The sequence below is a fragment of the Hemicordylus capensis genome, chromosome 3 (assembly GCF_027244095.1).
Source record: "Hemicordylus capensis ecotype Gifberg chromosome 3, rHemCap1.1.pri, whole genome shotgun sequence".
NCBI classification, from domain to species: domain Eukaryota; kingdom Metazoa; phylum Chordata; class Lepidosauria; order Squamata; family Cordylidae; genus Hemicordylus; species Hemicordylus capensis.
This window is the reverse complement of record NC_069659.1, coordinates 84,647,866-84,653,943: the sequence shown is the minus strand read 5'-3', so window position 1 is coordinate 84,653,943 and position 6,078 is coordinate 84,647,866. Positions and strand designations below refer to the sequence as shown.

Sequence of the window (6,078 nt, the reverse complement as noted above, 5' to 3'; positions counted from 1 at the left end):
ATGAATAGCTCTTATTAAGTACAAAGTTACAGTACCCTTTCATGTATAACAAATTAGATTTCCAAAGTAATTTTACTGCCTAATGGTATTTTATTTCCCTGTCTATACACTTTGTTTTTGGACATATACACAAAAATAAAGCAACACATTAGGTCTAGTGTCTCCAATATTAATAGTGCATACTGTTTAGATCATAAGTGATGGAGATGGCAGATGCAAAGTTATAGCAGGTTTAAAAAAAGCTGAACCAAACTGAGATAGTTGGCATTAGTTTAGGGATGCCACAGTAGCTTACACTACTAAGCACGTGTTCAGACTTTACAACTTGATATGAGCTCGAGCCACCAGAAAACTGAAAGGCAGCTAGTCTTCCCTCTTTTGGTGATGGGTTCAAATTTTTCAACATTTGTATTACATCTACACACAGAATATTAATATGGCAGCACACCGTTGGTAGGAATCTTGGATAAACCATCTTGTCTCTAAGACAGGGTTGCACAACTTCAGCCCTCCAGCCGTTGTGGGACTACAATTCCCATCATCCCCAACCACAGTGGCCAATAGTCAAGAATAATGTAGTCCAACTACATCCGGAAGGCTGAAGTTGTGTAGCCCTGTTCTAAGAGAAAAGGTTTCAGGTTTTCACAACAATACAAATGCTGGATGCACTCAAGGCTCTTTGTTTCTGCTAATCCCATATCATAAAGTAAGGGAGGAGGAAATAATCTAGCAAATTCTACATATATGTGATTTTGGCACAGGAAGGCTTAGCTAGGCAATTCCAAAATCTTCTGAATATTCTGGAGCATCTTAAGCTTTAAAATGTTATTCTGGGAAAAAGGACTTGTTCTGTCAGGAATCCTTGGTATTTCATTTCTGCTTGGTATTACTATAGATCATGTTATACACTCCCATCTTCACTTTTATGCAGTGAAAAGCTCCAGAGCAGCACAACAGGATTTAGTTCCCTTTGGAATAGAACACGGGATATTTGTGGTCTTTGTAATACATGTTTCATTTACAAACATACAAAGCACTATGGAAGCAAACAGGCAGACAGCAGATTCCCCAGAGTGAGCCCCTGCAACCCAAAGTGTTTATTTACCTCCAGCCAGCTCACATCTCCAAAGCTTTTTCCTGTCTTTCTCAGTCTCTCTAAATTCAAACTGCAGACTGCTTTAAAATTACTTCTTACTTGCCTTGTCCAAGTTACTCTTCTTACTTGCTATCTCCAAGCTCTGCTGAGTATCACATTCCAAAAGCTGGAGAGTGAATCCCAACTATCGGAACATTTCCTGTAATTAGCTCTCATTTGATGAAACATGAATTGAAATTGATCATCCTGAAATATTAGTCAGCAGTCAGTCTAGTAAAGGATGTCAGCATCCATACCAATACTTTTGTAGTGACAACTTTGTGTCTTTTTTTCTCAGTACTTACTACAATGAGAAACACTACCAGGTAGTGTTAGGAAGTCAGTGACTGATATACAGATTAAGTTACTCAATAGTGCTACTCAGGAGCTACTCCAAAGGACTGTATAATTTCAATAGGCCTACTCGGGAGTAATTGAGTCTGGCTGTCAACCAATATCACTGGGCTGGAAGTCAATCAACATATGTTTTTGTTTATTATGTATTGCCTTTCTTGTTTTAACAAACTCAAGGCAGCTAATAAAAAACACATAAAACAGAAATGGGTCAAAGCAGGCTAAGTTGCAAGATACAAGTTAATTTACAATGTCTAACACTGATAAAATTTATGTATATATGTATGTATGTATGTATGTATTTGATTTATTTGCACATGTATGTATGTATGTATGTATTTGATTTATTTTCACATTTATATACTGCCTCTCATCCAGATACCACAAGACAATTTACAGATATCATAAAGACGTCATTAAAATATAATTAAAATTACAATAATAACAAAACATAATTAAAATGATAGATGTTTATTTTATTGCCATCTCTTCCCTCTGTGTAACTCTTTTGACAGTGAGTTGTTATGGTTCTGTGTTTTTGCCAGTTAAAGTGAAAAGTTCAGACCTGCCAATAATATACAAAAAAGATTTTTTAAACCTTATTTCCTTAAATTTTTTTAAAGCCCAAACCCTATTTAAAAATAGTCATTACAACAGCTAGATTTAACATTTTAGATATTTATTTGCTATGCAGATACCATTTGTTCTTTATTATTTTAACTTGTCACTCACCATATGCAATAACCAATTGGGGGGAAAATGGCCACTAATATTAGGCCTGCAGATCAGTGAAAAGATCAATCCTTTGGTTGGTTAAACTAATGGTTTGTTTTGTTAATAGCTAATCCAGACTAACGAAGAACTACATAAGGTGTGCCGGTGCTGCTGACGAATTCCTGACTAACACAGCACTGGAGCTTGCAGAGGGATGGGGGGCAAATTTCAGTGACCTCCCCTTCCCCCAGAAGTGTTCTGTGCCACCCAAAAGTATGTCTTTGAGGGCTGCATGTCAGTGCTGGTGCTGCATTAGTCAAACCCATCAGCAGCACTGGTGCACCTCACATAGCAGCAGCGCTTTGCTAGTCTGGATGTCAGCCGTTCTTGATATCCAATGCTATTAGAGCCCAAACCTGTGTTTTATACTTTGCTGCCTCGGTTTTTCAGTTAGTACTTGTTGATTGCTAAAGTTGCAGAACAAGAACCGAGGACACACAACCAAAGATATGTTCCAAAAATGCGGGGTGGGGGACAACAGTCATCATCTGTAGACAAAGATCTGAAATAGGGAGGAGTGCCCATTGTGGCTATATATCTATGAGAGAGGAAAATAGGCATTTCAGATTAGATTCTCCTTACAATGAATTATCACTCCCTTTTGACAACGAATTGCATCTTTACATGAAATAAAAGCATATTGGTTCCATCTTCTCCAGACTGTTTCTTTTCAAAGTCTCCACTCAGTTTCCTGTTTTCCTCTCTAATGCTCCAATGTTTGCATACAAAGAACGTAGCTTCGTTGGCCTTGTATCTTCTAAATCATTTCAAGTTGTCCATGGAAGTAAAATGCTGTGTTGTGAAGGCAGACAGAATAAGCAGCAAGTAAGGGCTGATTCATACTTCACATTTTTCCTACAAAGGGACAATGCACATGCTTTTTTGTGTGCACTACCTACTTTTAGCAGGAAAAGCACTTATGCCGTTATTGCTATGTTATGGCTTTTTATTAATCTATTTCACAATTAAACATAACCTTGTGGCCCACCCAGCACCCTCAAGATGGTTTACACTATGAACTGCATTTTTTTAAAAACCTCTCAAACATCACATAGTCCTGGGGTCTGGTCTGAAAGCATATGTTACAGCAACCAAGCTAATTAGGTGGATGTGGTCAGTGTCTGGATGGGAAACAGCTTGAAACAACCTTACAGACAGGCTTTGAACTCCATCTGTAAACGTCAAGTAATAGGAATAATGAATAAGATATAAACAAATCAAAAGTAGATAAGGTAACCTGCTATTCCCTGAGCTCTGTAGAATAAAAATGTAAAAATCCTTAATGTGATCTACCTAAAAACTATAAGCAAGTGGGCCTCCTTGGAAATAAACTTCCATAAACTAGGTGCCTCCATGAAAATATTATTTTGTATGTACCAATTTCACTTCCAAATGCCAGGGAACTCAGAAGATGGGTGTTCCCTACATGTGTTCTATTCCATGGAATTTCAGCTTTGGAAAAATGTAACTATGGAGTGATCCAAAATGGAAAGTGTTTATGCCGACCCTTTCATTCAGAGGTGCAGCTAAGTAGCTGGACCCTGGACCTAATGAGTTTATTGCCCCCCCCCCACACACACACACAGAATAAGCATCCTTTTTGTATGTATTCATTTTACCACAAACTCACAGGTCTGAGGCCACAATGCATTTTTTTTGGGTGGGGGGGGACTACACAACCCCCAAAGGATCCATACATTCTTGATCATTCACACAAACCCACAGATCTGGGCCAGAATGCATTTGCTAGTGGGGGTGGGAACTAAGCAAGCAACAAAGGATTCACATAGCTTCTTGACCATTCACAAACTACTGAGACACAACACGCGTCCCTTGCTCCACAGTTCAAACACAAAACCAACTTAGACATATAGTGCATTCATAAGGGGGAAAATTAAAATCACAGTGCACACCCCTTGCTTCACAGTTCCCATGCACACCTTTTGGATCACAAACCAACTTGAGCATAGTGCATTTGTTTAAAAAATGTTTGCTTATTCAGATGTAATAGTTAGTTCCATTTTCATTAAATAAAGTGCTCTATGGATAGAGATCTCTTTCTGGCAGCTTTAGTACAGTAGGAAAAAATTCATTAAAAATCACAGGATTGACCAATTTCCGTGAAATAAAAATACACAGAGTTTTGCCATCTTGGATTCCATGTGTGCCATGAAACAAGCCACTTATAGGACTTTGACTTTTTTTGAAGATTTTTTTAAAAATAAAAAAATCATTCAAGAACAACAGATTGACCAATCCATTTCAAAATCAATACACAGAATCCTGCTAACCTTTCCTACATCTAAAACCAATTTCAGAACTCTAAGCCAAGCCATTACAGAAATATAAAAAAGAGGGGAAAGTACCCTTTTTAATGAAGGCAATGGGCAGATTCCTTCACATGGGGGTGGAATGATGGTTTGAGGAGGAACTGAAAAAATCAGTTCAAGTTTTTTTAAAAAAAAATAATTGCCGTAAAACAAAACACTTATATGACTTTTTTGAATTTTGTTTAAATTCCAAAATCATTTTTTTTAAAGATCAACTGATGTGCTTGAAAATCAATACACAGAGTCCTGATAATCTGTCCTATAGCTATGCCAAATTTCAAAACTCTAGTCCAAGCCATTCTGGAAATATAAAAGGGACCCTCTTTTCCCTTGGGGGACATCATGGGGCCCTCTAGGAGAGTGGTCACATGGATCTGGGCACCCAAGCCTGTGCCTAGTGATGCCCCTTCTTTCATTTATAAATTCCTGCTGTATATTGGATCAAAGATGCAAACACTGGTCTTGGGCTCAGCTGAGTCTCTCCTTCAACACTACAACAAGAGATGGAAATGTATTCCACACTGAGGACCACATCAGTTATCACAAGCCAAAAACATGACCTTTGAACCTGAGTATGCTATATGGCACAATCCAACTGTTTAAATGTGACTGCATTCACACAATTATGGCAATCCTGCTTAGTTACTTGGGATTGCTGATCCCTGCAGAACTAACTATGAGAACCCAGAATTTCCAGGCAATCCTCCAAGGCCCCGGGTTTTAGAGGAGCCTGCGTAGAGGCACAATTCAGATCAACACACCTCTCGTGTGAGTAAAGGACTTCCCGATACTGTGTCAGGCACACTCTTGGGACATTTCCTAGCTTCATCATATGAAGAAGCTGGTGCCCATCTGAGGCAGCTCTTTGAGATCCAACCTGAAATTATTTTAGGTTTATATCAACATTCTTCTGGCAGCACATGAAAATACACCAGTGTAGCTGTTGTATAATGTCCTAGTCTCACTATCACATGACTTCCTTCCTCTAACATATTCCCCACCCAGCCTCAGCTTAGAACAAAAAGGGGTTTCAGAATACTATCTTCCACCTTCTCCTTCCTCTCTTGCCTGACCCCTCCTTGAGCTAGCTGGATCTACTTACCTACTCCCCCAACCACCCAAATTGGTTCTTCCCCAGCATCCATTCTTTCTGCTTCCTTTGTCTCTTTCCTGACTGTGCCTGACTCTACGGCTCAGAGTCACAGTTTTGCAATAGCTAGAGTGATATCAGGACACGGCTTTGGAAAAGCCTGGTAGATGCCAGCCCCAGTTCCTTTCCTGGCAGTGAGATCACTGTGTACTCAAACACTCTCTGTATTTGGGCCTGCTTCAGCTCCCAGATTAATTGTTTCCACTCACTGGAAAGATCCCACATCGCATATATATATTTACATATAATGGGGTTATGGCCTTGGACAATTTTATTAATATATTTGCTTGATCTGAGCTATTTCCTTTTTCATAGCTATAAATCAGCATGAAATC

The 6,078-nt window shown here is 38.9% G+C and overlaps 1 long non-coding RNA gene across 1 annotated transcript; it reads right to left on the bottom strand.

Annotated features, from left to right (window-relative positions):
• Positions 1-1,944: 1,944 nt before the first annotated feature.
• LOC128351422 (uncharacterized) lies at positions 1,945-5,797 on the bottom strand. The gene is made up of 2 exons (XR_008319769.1): positions 5,696-5,797; positions 1,945-3,055 (listed from the first exon to the last, which is right to left on the bottom strand). It is a non-coding gene; the product is annotated as an uncharacterized LOC128351422 (long non-coding RNA).
• Between the last annotated feature and the right edge of the window lie 281 nt (positions 5,798-6,078).